The 15,576-nt window shown below is 44.7% G+C and overlaps 1 pseudogene; it reads left to right on the forward strand.

Moving 5' to 3' along the window:
• Positions 1–9,535, forward strand: part of LOC123995850 — a 110,988-nt pseudogene extending 101,453 nt beyond the window's left edge.
• The last annotated feature ends 6,041 nt before the right edge of the window (positions 9,536–15,576 follow it).

A 15,576-nucleotide genomic window follows, 5' to 3' on the forward strand; every position in this document is an offset into this window, starting at 1 on the left:
TTTGTGAACAGACCAGCTTGCTTAGGGGACTCTTCACAAGGTTCATCTCTCTGTAGGTGATGGCTTTGTAATGGAAGGTTTGGGAATTGTTTCCTTTTAGGTGGTTGTAGAATTTAACAGCTCTTTTCTGGATTTTGATAATTAGTTGGTATCGGCCTAATTCTGCTCTGCGTGCATTATTTGGTGTTCTACGTTGTACTCTGAGGATATTTTTGCAGAATTCTGTATGCAGAGTCTCAATTTGGTTGGTGAGCGGACCCCAGACCTCACAACCATAAAGGGCAATGGGTTCTATAACTGATTCAAGTATTTTTAGCCAGATCCTAATTGGTATGTCGAATTGTATGTTCCTTTTGATGGCATAGAATGCCCTTCTTGCCTTGTCTCTCAGATCGTTCACAGCTTTGTGGAAGTTACCTGTGGCGCTGATGTTTAGGCCAAGGTATGTATAGTTTTTTGTGTGCTCTAGGGCAACAGTGTCTAGATGGAATTTGTATTTGTTGTCCTGGTGACTGGACCTTTTTTGGAACACCATTATTTTTGGTCTTACTGAGATTTACTGTCAGGGTCCAGGTCTGAGAGAATCTGTGCAGAATATCTAGGTGCTGCTGTAGGCCCTCCTTGGTTGGGGACAGAAGCACCAGATCATCAGCAAACAGTATACATTTGAATTCAGATTCTGGTAGGTTGAAGCCGGGTGCTGCAGACTTTTCTAGTGCCCTCGCCAATTCGTTGTAGAGCATGGCGCTTGTAACGCCAGGGTAGTGGGTTCGATCCCCGGGACCACCCATTCGTAGAATGTATGCACACATGACTGTAAGTCGCTTTGGATAAAAGCGTCTGCTAAATGGCATATATTATTATTATATTATTATATATACAGTGGGGCAAAAAAGTATTTAGTGAGCCACCAGTTGTGCAAGTTCTCCCACTTAAAAAGATGAGAGAGGCCTGTAATTTTCATCATAGGTCCACTTCAACTATCACAGACAAAATGAGAAGAAAAACCTCCAGAAAATCACTTTGTAGGACTTTTAATGAATTTATTTGCAAAATTATGGTGGAAAATAAGTATTTGGTCAACAACAAAAGTTTATCTCAATACTTTGTTATATAACCTTTGTTGGCAATGACAGAGGTCAGTCCTCCATGCAGATCTCCACTAGAGCAGTGATGTTTTGGGGCTGTTGCTGGGCAACACAGACTTTCAACTCCCTCCAAAGATTTTCTATGGGGTTGAGATCTGAGACTGGCTAGGCCACTCCAGGACCTTGAAATGCTTCTTACAAAGCCACTCCTTCATGCCGGGCAGTGTGTTTGGGATCATTTGTCACGACTTCCGCCGAGGTTGGCTCTCCTGCCCGTTCAAGCGGTGCTCGGCGGTCGTCGTCACCGTCCTATTAGCCACTACCGATCCCTTTTCGGTTATCTGTTGGTTTTGTCTGATTGTTTTCACCTGTGTGTTAGTTAATTAGTATCTGTATATAATGTAGGTTGTCCCGCCCTTGTTTTGTGTGGATTGTTTGTTTTTGACATTTCGTTTCGGCTGTCGGTGTTTTTGTGTTTTATTTCTCCGGTTTGTCTTTTATTTCCTGTTTTGGATATTTTTCACCCTGTTTGTATTTTGGGTTGTCCGTGTTTATTGTTGTTCACCGGAGAATAAACCTCTATTCACTATTTGCTCTCTGCGCCTGATTCCACCCACCTTGACTAGTCGTGACATCATTGTCATGCTGAAAGATCCAGCCACGTTTCATCTTCAATGCCCTTGCTGATAGGAGGTTTTCACTCAAAATCTCACGATACATGGCCCCATTCATTATTTCCTTTACACGGATCAGTCATCCTGGTCCCTTTGCAGAAAAACAACCCCAAAGCATGATGTTTCCACCCCCATGCTTCACAGTAGGTATGGTGTTCTTTGGATGCAACTCAGCATTCTTTGTCCTCCAAACACGACGAGTTGAGTTTTTACCAAAAAGTCCTATTTTGGTTTCATCTGACCATATGACATTCTCCCAATCTTCTTCTGGATCATCCAAATGCTCTCTAGCAAACTTCAGACGGGCCTGGACATGTACTGGCTTAAGCAGGGGGACACGTCTGGCACTGCAGGATTTGAGTCCCTGGCGGCGTAGTGTGCTACTGATGGTAGGCTTTGTTACTTTGGTCCCAGCTCTCTGCAGGTCATTCACTAGATCCCCCCCGTGTGGTTCTGGGATTTTTGCTCACCGTTCTTGTGATCATTTTGACCCCACGGGGTGAAATCTTGCGTGGAGCCCCAGATCGAGGGAGATTATCAGTGGTCTTGTATGTCTTTCATTTCCTAATAATTGCTCTCACAGTTGATTTCTTCAAACCAAGCTGCTTACCTATTGCAGATTCAGTCTTCCCAGCCTGGTGCAGGTCTAAAATTTTGTTGCTGGTGTCCTTTGACAGCTCTTTGGTCGTGGCCATGGTGATGTTTGGAGTGTGACTGTTTGAGGTTGTGGACAGGTGTCTTTTATACTGATAACACGTTCAAACAGGTGCCATTAATACAGGTAACGAGTGGAGGACAGAGGAGCCTCTTAAAGAAGAAGCTACAGGTCTGTGAGAGCCAGAAATCTTGCTTGTTTGTAGGTGACCAAATATTTATTTTCCACCATAATTTGCAAATAAATTCATTAAAATTCCTACAATGTGATTTTCTGGATTTTTTTCTCATTTTGTCTGTCATAGTTGAAGTGTACCTATGTTGAAAATTACAGGCCTCTCTCATCTTTTTAAGTGGGAGAACTTGCGCAATTGGTGGCTGACTAAATACTTTTTTGCCCCACTGTATGTTGAAGAGGGTGGGGCTTAAGCTGCATCCCTGTCTCACCCCACGGCCCCGTGGAAAGAAATCTGTGTGTCTTTTGCCAATTTTAACCACACACTTGTTGTTTGTGTACATGGATTTTATAATGTTGTATGTTTTTTCCCCCAACACCACTTTCCATCAATTTGTATAGCAGACCCTCATGCCAAATTGGATTCTATGGATTACATTGAGAGGATTTCTGACATGCTGTTCCTTCTTTTTCCGTAGTGTATTTCTGTATTGTTTTAGTGATTCACTATAGTGAAGGTGTAGACTCAGGTTTTCCGTAGTGTATTTCTGTGTATTTCACCATAGTGAAGGTATTTTTCCATTTTATTGTTTTAGATTCACTATAGTGAAGGCGTAGACTCAGGTTTTCCGTAGTGTATTTCTGTATTGTTTTAGTGATTCACCATAGTGAAGGTGTAGACTCAGGTTTTCCGTAGTGTATTTCTGTATTGTTTTAGTGATTCACCATAGTGAAGGCGTAGACTCAGGTTTTCTGGATCTCTGTGTTTTTGGTTGGACAGGTTTCTCCATTTCTTTCTTAGATTGTTGCATTCTTCATCAAACCATTTGTCATTGTTGTTCATTTTCTTCTGGTTTTCTATTTGAGATTTTTAGATTTGATAGAGAAGCTGAGAGGTCAAATATACTGGTAAGATGTTCTACTGCCAAGTTTACACCTTCACTATTACAGTGAAACATTATGTCCAGGAAATTGTCTAGAAGGGATTGAATTTGTTGTTCCCAAATTTTTTGGTAGATTTCCACACTACTTTCCTTCCATCTATAGCATTTCTTAATATTATTTAGTTCCTTTGGCTTTGATGCCTCATGATTGAGCATTGCTCTGTTCAAGTAGACTGTGATTTTGCTGTGGTCTGATAGGGGTGTCAGTGAACTGACTGTGAACGCTCTGAGAGATTCTGGGTTGAGGTCAGTGATAAAGTAGTCTACAGTACTACTGCCAAAAGACAAGGTATAGGTGTACCTACTGTAGGAGTCCCCTCGAAGGCTACCATTGACTATGTACATACCCAGTGTCTGACAGAGCTGCAGGAGTTGTGACCCGTTTTTGTTGGTTATGTTGTCATAGTTGTGTCTAGGGGGGCATGTGAGGGAGGGAATGCTGTCACCAACAGGGAGGGTGTCAGGTTCTTGTCCGGTTCTGGCATTTAGGTCGCCACAGACTAGTACATGTCCCTGGGCCTGGAAATGGTTGATCTCCCCCTCTAGGATGAAGAAGCTGTCATTGTTGTGTCTAGGGGGGCATGTGAGGGAGGGAATGCTGTCACCAACAGGAGGACATTTTCTTGTTGAGATCTTTCATTTTGGTTTCAAGCCAGATGTAAATGTTCCTGGGCCTTTTGATCTCCCCTCTAGGATGAAGAGTGAGTTAAAGTCTGCTGATATAGGTAGAACTGATACCAAATTAGCATTCCCCCTGTCTCTTCCTCATTTCACACCTGGTAGTTTGGTGGCTGTGACCACCAGCTCTCTGTAACCTAGAGGGCAACCAGTGGGTCCGTCTCCTTTATACCATGTTTCTTGTAGGATGACTCTCTCTCTCTCTCTCTAGCTTCTCCCTGTCTCTTCCTCTTTCTCTCTCTCTAGTTTGGTGGCTCTCCTCCAGCTCTCTCTCTCTCTCTCTCTCTCTCTCTCTCTCTCATGTTTCTTGTCCGTCTGACTCTCTCTCTCTCTCTCTCTCTCTCTCTCTCTCTCTCTCTCTCTCTCTCTCTCTCTCTCTCTCTCTCTCTCTCTCTCTCTCTCTCTCTCTCTCTCTCTCTCTCTCTCTCTCTCTCCTCTCTCTCTCTCTCTCTCTCTCTCTCTCTCTCTCTCTCTCTCTCTCTCTCTCTCTCTCTCTCTCTCTCTCTCTCTCTCTCTCTCTCTCTCTCTGTCTCTCTCTCTCTCTCTCTCTCTCTCTCTCTCTCTCTCCTAAGTCCAGCTCTCTCTCTCTCCAGCTCTCTCTCTCTCTCTCTCCGTCTCTCTCTCTCTCTCCCTCTGTCAATTCAATTCAATTCAATTCAAGGGCTTTATTGGCATGGGAAACGTGTTAACATTGCCAAAGCAAGTGAGGTAGACAACATACAAAGTGAATATATAAAGTGAAAAACAACAAAAATTAACAGTAAACATTAAACATACAGAAGTTTAAAAACAGTAAAGACATTACAAATGTCATATTATATATATATTTATATATACAGTGTTGTAACAAATAGTTAAAGTACAATGTACAAATAGGGACACAAGATAAATGAATAAGCATAAATATGGGTTGTATTTACAATGGTGTTTGTTCTTCACTGGTTGCCCTTTTCTTGTGGCAACAGGTCACAAATCTTGCTGCTGTGATGTCACACTGTGGTATTTCACCCAAAAGATATGGGAGTTTTTCAAAATTGGATTTGTTTTCGAATTCTTTGTGGATCTGTGTAATCTGAGGGAAATATGTATCTCTAATATGGTCATACATTGGGCAGGAGGTTAGGAAGTGCAGCTCAGTTTCCACCTCATTTTGTGGGCAGTGAGCACATAGCCTGTCTTCTCTTGAGAGCCATGTCTGCCTACGGTGGCCTTTCTCAATAGCAAGGCTATGCTCACTGAGTCTGTACATAGTCAAAGCTTTCCTTAATTTTGGGTCAGTCACAGTGGTCAGGTATTCTGCCGCTGTGTACTCTCTGTGTAGGGCCAAATAGCATTCTAGTTTGCTCTGTTTTTTTGTTAATTCTTTCCAATGTGTTAAGTAATTATCTTTTTGTTTTCTCATGATTTGGTTGGGTCTAATTGTGCTGCTGTCCTGGGGCTCTGTAGGGTGTGTTTGTGTTTGTGAACAGAGCCCCAGGACCAGCTTGCTTAGGGGACTCTTCTCCAGGTTAATCTCTCTGTAGGTGATGGCTTTGCTATGGAAGGTTTGGGAATTGCTTCCTTTTAGGTGGTTGTAGAATTTAACGGCTCTTTTCTGGATTTTGATAATTAGTGGGTATCGGCCTAATTCTGCTCTGCATGCATTATTTGGTGTTTTACGTTGTACACGGAGGATATTTTTGCAGAATTCTGCGTGCAGAGTCCAATTTGGTGTTTATCCCATTTTGTGAAGTCTTGGTTGGTGAGCGGACCCCAGACCTCACAACCATAAAGGGCAATGGGCTCTATAACTGATTCAAGTATTTTTAGCCTAATCCTAATTGGTATGTTGTATGTCTGGTATGTCTCTCTCTCCAGATCCTAATTGGTATGTTGTATGTCTGGTATGTCTCTCTCTCCAGATCCTAATTGGTATGTTGTATGTCTGGTATGTCTCTCTCTCTGTAGGGTGATGGAGCTGCCCTATGCCTTCCAGTGCTGTGCCTTCGTCTCCTGTGAGAAACACTCCTCTCCCTGGGACAGAGACACTAACCACAACGGGAGGGACGACTTCGGGAGGAGGGAGGGCATCTTGTCTAACCAAGGTGTGTTCTCAAACAACCCCAGATAGTACACTGCCCCCATTAAAAGGGAATGGGAATACATACCACTTCAGATCCGTGTTGTAAGGATACATGGTGTGTCGCTCATATGCCTCCTGACAGAAACAGTGACTCATTTTCAGTTCCTATGAAACGTCTTGATAACCTGGATATAACCTTTGATTTGATTTAAGACCACGAGGACTTTCTGTTGGACTTTGATGATGAGCCCAAATCCCACCACACTGTCCAGTGTTCCCCATCACCTGGTAAGGCAACACCCCCCCCCCCCCCACCACCCTTCCCCCTAACATGGTTCATTCATTGACTTGTTGAATGATTTATTGATTGACTGGTTGATTGATTGACTGGTTGACTGATTGACTGGTTGACTGATTGACTGGTTGATTGATTGACTGTTTGACTGGTTGATTGATTGACTGGTTGATTGACTGGTTGATTGATTGACTGGTTGATTGATTGACTGGTTGATTGATTGACTGGTTGATTGATTATTGACTGGTTGATTGATTGACTGGTTGACTGGTTGATTGATTGACTGGTTGATTGACTGGTTGACTGATTGACTGGTTGACTGATTGACTGGTTGATTGATTGACTGGTTGACTGGTTGATTGATTGACTGGTTGATTGATTGATTGACTGGTTGACTGATTGACTGGTTGATTGATTAACTGGTTGATTGATTGACTGGTTGATTGATTGACTCGTTGACTGATTGATTGATTGACTGATTGATTGATTGACTGGTTGATTGATTGACTGGTTGATTGATTGACTGATTGATTGACTGATTGATTGACTGGTTGACTGATTGACTGGTTGATTGATTAACTGGTTGATTGATTGACTGGTTGATTGATTGACTCGTTGACTGATTTATTGATTGACTGGTTGATTGAGTGACTGGTTGATTGATTGACTGGTTGATTGATTGACTGGTTGAATGATTGACTGGTTGATTGATTGACTGGTTGATTGATTGACTGGTTGAATGATTTATTGATTGGTTGATTGATTGACTGGTTGATTGATTGACTGGTTGATTGATTGACTGGTTGATTGAGTGACTGGTTGAATGATTGACTGGTTGATTGATTGATCTGTCTTCCCCCAGGTCCGTTCCGTCCTTGCCACCACCTGTTTGGCAGCTGGTTGATCCGTGTTGGTGTGTGGGTCATTGCTACTCTCTCCCTGGTCTGCAACACACTGGTGATGGTCTCCATCTTTCTCTCCCCGTCCTTCCTGTCCCCTGTGAAGCTGCTGATTGGCCTGCTGGCTCTGGTAAACAGCCTGATGGGGCTGTGGTCTGCCACGCTGGCCACCGTCGATGCCTTGACCTTCGGCAGCTTGGCCGCTTACGGGCGCGTTGGGAGAGCAGCACGGGCTGCAAGCTGACCGGCTTCGTCTCCATCTTCGCTTCTGAGACCAGTATCTTCTTACTGACTGTGGCCGCCCTGGAGAGGGGCTGTCGATCGGAGAGGCAAGGCCGCCGAGGGGAAGAGTTCGACGGGCACGCTGAGGCTGGTGGCCGCCTTGTGTTTCCTTCTGGGCCTGGCTATCACCCTGCTCCCCCTGCTGGGGGACTACGGAGTCTCCTCCATCTGTCTCCCCATGCCCTACGAAGAGCCCTCCTCTCTGGGCTTCATGGTGGCTCTAGTCCTGGTCAACTCCCTATGTTATCTCATCATGACCGTCACATACGCCCGCCTCTACTGCAGCCTGGAGAAAGGAGAGCCGGACAACCTGTGGGACTGCCCCATGATCCGTCACGTGGCCTGGCTGCTGTTCACCAACTGTCTCCTCTACTTCCCTGTAGCCTTCCTCTCCTTCTCCTCCCTGCTGAAACTGCCCTCAGTAGGGCCTGAGGTGGTGAAGTCAGTGCTTCTAGTGGTGGTTCCTCTGCCAGCCTGCCTCAACCCTCTACTCTACGTCCTCTTCAACCCTCACTTCAGAGAGGACCTGGGCCTGCTCCACAGAAGGACTCGCGGCGCCCTGCACCTCAGCAGACCTCGCCGACTCAGCCTCGTCTCGCTCAACTCGGAGGACGCAGAGAAACAGTCATGTGACTCCACGCAGGCCCTGGTCACCTTCGGGGTGTCAGAGGAGGAGGAGGAGTCTAGGGGGGCGGGGCAGCAACCCAGCGCCGAGGCACACCACCCTCCGATTTCCTTCATCCCCTGTCGCTAGGCAGAGTAGCGTTCAGGCTACACTGTTTTTACTCCCAGGGCTGCAGGGCTCTGGGTTCTACCCCCAGTACCCCATGCCCTAGATCAACCCCCTACACACAGACACAGACTGTGTTAGAGCAGTACATGTAGCCAAAGAGGAAGGATGAAGAAACAAGGCCACTGCTACATGGACAAGAACAGGACACAAAATGGCCGCCATGGCTCTCCTCTGAATCAGAACTGTAATATAGAGCTAGATAGACTCCCATTGTCCTGGTATTCATATCTCTATCTGAATCAGAACTCTGATATAGAGCTAGATAGACTCCCATTGTCCTGGTTTTCATGTCTCTGTATCTGTCTGAATCAGAACTGTAATATAGAGCTAGATAGACTCCCATTGTCCTGGTATTCATATCTCTCTATCTGAATCAGAACTCTGATATAGAGCTAGATAGACTCCCATTGTCCTGGTTTTCATGTCTCTGTATCTGAATCAGAACTGTGATATAGAGCTAGATAGACTCCCATTGTCCTGGTATTCATATCTGTCTATCTGAATCAGAACTCTGATATAGAGCTAGATAGACTCCCATTGTCCTGGTTTTCATGTCTCTGTATCTGTCTGAATCAGAACTCTGATATAGAGCTAGATAGACTCCCATTGTCCTGGTTTTCATATCTCTCTATCTATCTGTCTGTACAGTACCAGCTATGTGTAAATCCCAGCCTGGCAGCTTGATGCCGGACAGAAGCACAACTGATTATGTTATGAACACAGTTATGAACAGTTTCCGATCATCATATGTACAGCAACACCGTGGCTCTTCTCTCTTTTAATGAAGGTACTTGACTCTATAATATGTAGGCCAGGATGAGGATGAGGAGGAGGAGGAGGAGGAAGAGGAGGAGGAAGAGGAAGAGGAAATTCCACACTGCATTCATTTTTATTTCCGATAGATCTCTAAGATATAACACATCATCTGAGTTTAAACATCCTCTCTGACAGTTATATAATTACAAGCGGAGTTTGTGAGAACAATTCGTAAGGTGTGCATTCATTTTTGTTTCCGATTGTGTAAGATAAAGTGTCATGTGTGTTTGTCCTCTGTGTGTTATGTGTTACAAGTGTGTTTGTGTGTGTGTGTGTGTGTGTGTGTGTGTGTGTGTGTGTGTGTGTGTGTGTGTGTGTGTGTGTGTGTGTGTGTGTGTGTGTTGTTGGTCTTGTCATCTATCGATACTTGGTGTTAAAAGTGTGGTGACCTTGTGAGATTACACCATCTAAGACTGCCATGTCACAACATTCTCCTTCAGCAACAACGGCACCAATTACATTTGGTCACATATGCCACACTGTGTGTGTGTGTGTGTGTGTGTGTGTGTGTGTGTGTGTGTGTGTGTGTGTGTGTGTGTGTGTGTGTGTGTGTGTGTGTGTGTGTGTGCGTGTGTGCGTGTGTGTGTGTGTGTGTGTGTGTGTGTGTGTGTGTGTGTGTGTGTGTGCGTGCGTGTGTGAGGTTGCACTTACGTGCCTGTTCATTTGTGTACATTATACTGTGACAATCTGTTTTCCTTGTTTAGAATATGCCAGTTTGTTTTAAAGTAAGGTTTGGTGTGTATTCGTATTTGACCCAACTATTTAGTTGTAAAGTTTTCCCCCTATTTAGTGAGTTGTTGCTTTTAGACTGTTTTATCGATGCACCGTTACCATTTAGAGTGATGACAACACAGTATATTACATCTTTAGTTGTGTTTATCATTTAACTACGTCAATCACCAGCATGCATGATTCTCCTCCATTACCTAGTGACTAGAGCACGTACCTGGGGAGGAGGGGAGAGGGGAGGAGTTGAGAGGAGAGGAGGAGAGAGAGAGAGAGAGAGGAGAGGAGTTGAGAAAGAGAGGGAGAGGAGAGAAAGAGAGGGAGAGGAGTTGAGAAGAGGAGGGAAGAGAGGAGAGAAAGAGAGGGAGAGGAGTTGAGAGGAGAGGAGGGAAAGAGAGAGGAGAGAAAGAGAGAGGAGAGGAGTTGACAAAGAGAGGGAGAGGAGAGAAAGAGAGGGAGGAGAGGAGTTGAGAAAGAGAGAGGAGAGGAGAGAAAGAGAGGGAGAGGAGTTGAGAAAGAGAGGAGAGGAGAGAAAGAGAGGGAGAGCGAGAGGAGAGAAAGAGAGGGGAGAGGAGAGGACGGGAGAGAAAGCGAGGGAGAGGGAGAGAGGAAGATTCTTATTCATGTGTTTTAGAGGTCAGAATGAAAACAGGACAGAGACGTCTTGTGTTCTGCCTCTTTGTTCTTTGGCATAGCGGCAGCATAGCAGCAGCAGGGTGTTAACCTGGATAGAGGTACCAGGTCACCGCCTTCCAGGACTGAACCCTTTCCAAGGAGCTGGCTCGCTCGTGAAATGAAATATCACCGGGACGAGGGTCAGGTCAGAGCGGCCCGCGTTCTAGTTCACCCCTTTCCTCCGTTCCTCGTTCTGTTGTCTTCTTCTACTTACTTCCTCTGCTTTTTGCTAACCGACTACTAATGCCAAACATCAGCGGCCTCTCCAGACAAATACTTGGATCTGAGAGTAGCAAGGTTTAAAATCCCTCTGAGGCCATTCCTGAGGTATCTTCAGAGCTCAGCTCCGGGTTGTCGACCTCTCTTATCCTCATCCCGTCTTTCTTCTTCTCAACCAGGAGAATGACCTCATGTCTGGTCCACCGTCAAGCTCTTTTTCTTCATCCTCTTCATCCTCTCTTCTCCCTCTCTTCATCCTCTCCTCCCTCTCTTCATCCCTCTCTTCATCCTCTCTCCCTCTCCTCATCCTCTCTCCCTTTCTTCATCCTCTCTCCCTCTCCTCATCCTCTCTCCCTTTCTTCATCCTCTCTCCCTCTCCTCATCCTCTCTCCCTCTCTTCATCCTCTCTCCCTCTCCTCATCCTCTCTCCCTCTCTTCATCCTCTCTCCCTCTCCTCATCCTCTCTCCCTTTCTTCATCCTCTCTCCTCTCTCATCCTCTCTCCCTCTCTTCCTCTCCCTCTCCTCATCCTCATCCTTCATCCTCCCCCTCTCCTCATCCTCTCTCCTCTCTTCATCCTCTCTCCCTCTCTTCATCCTCTCTCCTCTCTTCATCCTCTCTCCCTCTCTTCATCCTCTCTCCCTCTCTTCATCCTCTCTCCCTCTCTTCATCCTCTCTCCCTCTCTTCATCCTCTCTCCCTCTCTTCATCCTCTCTCCCTCTCTTCATCCTCTCTCCCTCTCTTCATCCTCTCTCCCTCTCTTCATCCTCTCTCCCTCTCTTCATCCTCTCTCCCTCTCTTCATCCTCTCTCCCTTCTTCATCCTCTCTCCCTCTCTTCATCCTCTCTCCCTTTCTTCATCCTCTCTCCCTCTCTTCATCCTCTCTCCCTTCTTCATCCTCTCTCCCTCTCTTCATCCTCTCTCCCTCTCTCCTCATCCTCTCTCCCTCTCTTCATCCTCTCTCTCCCTCTCTTCATCCTCTCTCCCTCTCTTCATCCTCTCTCCCTCTCTTCATCCTCTCTCCCTCTCCTTCATCCTCTCTCCCTCTCTTCATCCTCTCTCCCTCATCCTCATCCTCTCTCCCTCTCTTCATCCTCTCTCCCTCTCTTCATCCTCTCTCCCTCCTTCATCCTCTCTCCCTCTCTTCACCCTGCCGCCCGCAGAGCTCAGGCGGCAGGGTAGCCTAGTGGTTAGAGTGTTGGACTAGTAACCGAAAGGTTGCAAGTTCAAATCCCCGAGCTGACAAGGTACAAAATCTGTCGTTCTGCCCCTGAACAGGCAGTTAACCCACTGTTCCTAGGCCGTCATTGAAAATAAGAATATGTTCTTAATTGACTTGCCTAGTAAAATAAAGGTAAAATAAATTAAAAATCCTCTCTCCCTCTCCTCATCCTCTCTTCATCCTCTCTCCCTCTCCTCATCCTCTCTTCATCCTCTCTCCCTCTCCTCCTCTCCTGCCTTGCTGATCACAGGTTATCTACTTTTAGCTCAGAGCTCTCCAGCACTTAGAACTAGGAAAATTAGGGACTTCAATGCTGGTTCAGTGTAGCAACCTCGTGAAACAACTGCAAAGTCTTGGCATGGCCCCTCCTTTGTCCTTGTGTGGATGAATTAAGGAGCGAGATGTCATTACTTATAAAGCGAATTGCTCTTGGAAACCTAAAAATGTAATCAACCGCCTTTGCCATTCCTGAAAACTCTGCTGCTCATGGTCTGTCAAAAACCTTGCTGTCTGTGATTTAGTTTTCTGTCTCTCTCTCTCTCTCTCTCTCTCTCTCTCTCTCTCTCTCTCTCTCTCTCTCTCTCTCTCAACAAAACACAAACTCGCTGTTATGAACCTGCCTGTGGCCATTCCTCCATGTGACATGCTGAAGATAGAGAGCAGAGAAGGAGAGACATCCTTGTCTCAGGGTCTTTCCTAGGTGTGTGACATGGTTAAAAAGAGAGGTGGATAGGCTGAATCTGGGTCGTGTTCATTAGGGCACACCGTAGAAAAACTTATTTTTAAAAAACTTTCTGCAACAGAGGTGGATGGGCTGAATCTGGGTTGTGTTCATTTGGCCACAAAGTAGCCAAATGTTTCTGTTACAAACTACCAGATACTGGGGTAGCTGTATGAATCCACTGTCAAATGTGACACATCGTCTTTCTTTTCTTCTTCTTGTTTTCTCTCTCTCCATCGTTACCCAGATTCAGAATTTGGAGGCAAAAGCTATTTTTTTATTATCTCGAGCTCTTAAAATACCAGAATTGTATAAAAAAAATATAGATGAGTATTTATACCAAAAGTATATTATGTAAAGTAAAGGGTCCCTGAGGAGGAGGTCTGATGGAGGCCTGGCACAAGCTCTGCAGATTGTAGGTAGTAGGTCTAGCTAGCCAGGTTTAGCTAGCCTAGCATCACATTGGCTAGCCAGGTTTAGCTAGCCTAGCGTTTCGTTGGCTCGCCAGGTTTAGCTAGCCTAGCGTCCCGTTGGCTAGCCAGGTTTAGCTAGACTATCGTCCCGTTGGCTAGCCAGGTTTAGCTAGCCAGCTTTAGCTAGACTATCGTCCCCTTGGCTAGCCAGGTTTAGCTAGCCTAGCGTCCCGTTGGTTAGCCAGGTTTAGCTAGCCTAGCGTCCCGTTGGCTAGCCAGGTTTAGCTAGCCTAGCGTCCCGTTGGTTAGCCAGGTTTAGCTAGCCTAGCGTCCCGTTGGTTAGCCAGGTTTAGCTAGCCTAGCGTCCCGTTGGCTAGAGGCTGTGTGTACATTACATTCATAGGGCCAGTGAATAGAATGCATATTTTGTTTTTATATCAGAGTGTTAAATCCATGTAATATGTAATAAACAACTTTACCAAATGAGCGTAATCTGTGAGTGGTGTTTGTTATTCCTAAAAGGAGATTGGTGGTGGTACGATTTAGAGGTAATAAACGTTGTGTGGAACAAGAACAGAAAAAAAAACACTTTGTGAACTTTTTCGTAAGCATGTCAAGATCCACAAGGAAATATGACTTTATAACTTTATGATTTATTAAAATAATGGATCTGAACACAATCATGTCATCATTCCGTCAGCGCCGGGGTGGAGGGGTGGGGTGTGGGGGGGTGGAACACCAGGCATGTGGAGACGAAAACTAAAGTTATTTCAGGCTCTGCGTCAATCATGACTCATGTATCCTTCTATTATCCTTGTTTTCATATGGCGGTGTAATTAAATGAACTTAACGTTGTATATCTGAGAAATAAAGCATGTTGGACGTTATTTTATATGCAATCGCACAGCAGGATTTATTGTTCATAAACTCATGCTGATTGCCCATGTAAAGGGTACAGTAAACTCATACTGATTGCTCATGTAAAGGGTACAGTAAACTCATGCTGATTGCCCATGTAAAGGGTATAGTAAACTCATACTGATTGCCCATGTAAAGGGTACAGTAAACTCATGCTGATTGCCCATGTAAAGGGTACAGTAAACTCATGCTGATTGCCCATGTAAAGGGTATAGTAAACTCATACTGATTGCCCATGTAAAGGGTACAGTAAACTCATACTGATTGCCCATGTAAAGGGTATAGTAAACTCATACTGATTGCCCATGTAAAGGGTACAGTAAACTCATGCTGATTGCCCATGTAAAGGGTATAGTAAACTCATACTGATTGCCCATGTAAAGGGTACAGTAAACTCATACTGATTGCCCATGTAAAGGGTATAGTAAACTCATGCTGATTGCCCATGTAAAGGGTACAGTAAACTCATACTGATTGCCCATGTAAAGGGTACAGTAAACTCATGCTGATTGCCCATGAAAAGGGTACAGTAAACTCATACTGATTGCCCATGAAAAGGGTACAGTAAACTCATACTGATTGCCCATGAAAAGGGTACAGTAAACTCATACTGATTGCCCATGTAAAGGGTATAGTAAACTCATGCTGATTGCCCATGTAAAGGGTACAGTAAACTCATGCTGATTGCCCATGATTGTAAACTCATACTGATTGCCCATGTAAAGGGTACAGTAAACTCATACTGATTGCCCATGTAAAGGGTACAGTAAACTCATGCTGATTGCCCATGTAAAGGGTACAGTAAACTCATGCTGATTGCCCATGTAAAGGGTATAGTAAACTCATGCTGATTGCCCATGTAAAGGGTATAGTAAACTCATACTGATTGCCCATGTAAAGGGTACAGTAAACTGATATCTATGTGTGATTATATAGCCACATTTGTAAGTCATGAGTTATGATAATGAATGCAGGAAATCAGGAAGTGACGAATAGCAGAGTAATGTATGACTGAAGGTTCTGTGTCTACAACAAACAAACAAGTTAATGATCAAACCGAGACTCAAGGCCGCATTGAGACGATGTAAGCATTACAACCTACATACACCCGAGCCAAATACATTTAAACTCAGTTTTTCACAATTCCTGACATTTAATCCTTGTAAAAACAAATCCCTGTTTTAGGTCAGTTAGGATCACCACTTTATTAAATGTCAGAATAATAGTAGAGAGAATTATTTATTTCAGCTTTTATTTCTTTCATCACATTCCCAGTGGATAAGAAGTTTACATACACTCAATTAGTATTTGGTAGCATTGCCT

Source organism: Oncorhynchus gorbuscha, linkage group LG14, assembly GCF_021184085.1.
Source record: "Oncorhynchus gorbuscha isolate QuinsamMale2020 ecotype Even-year linkage group LG14, OgorEven_v1.0, whole genome shotgun sequence".
Taxonomy (NCBI): Eukaryota; Metazoa; Chordata; class Actinopteri; order Salmoniformes; family Salmonidae; genus Oncorhynchus; species Oncorhynchus gorbuscha.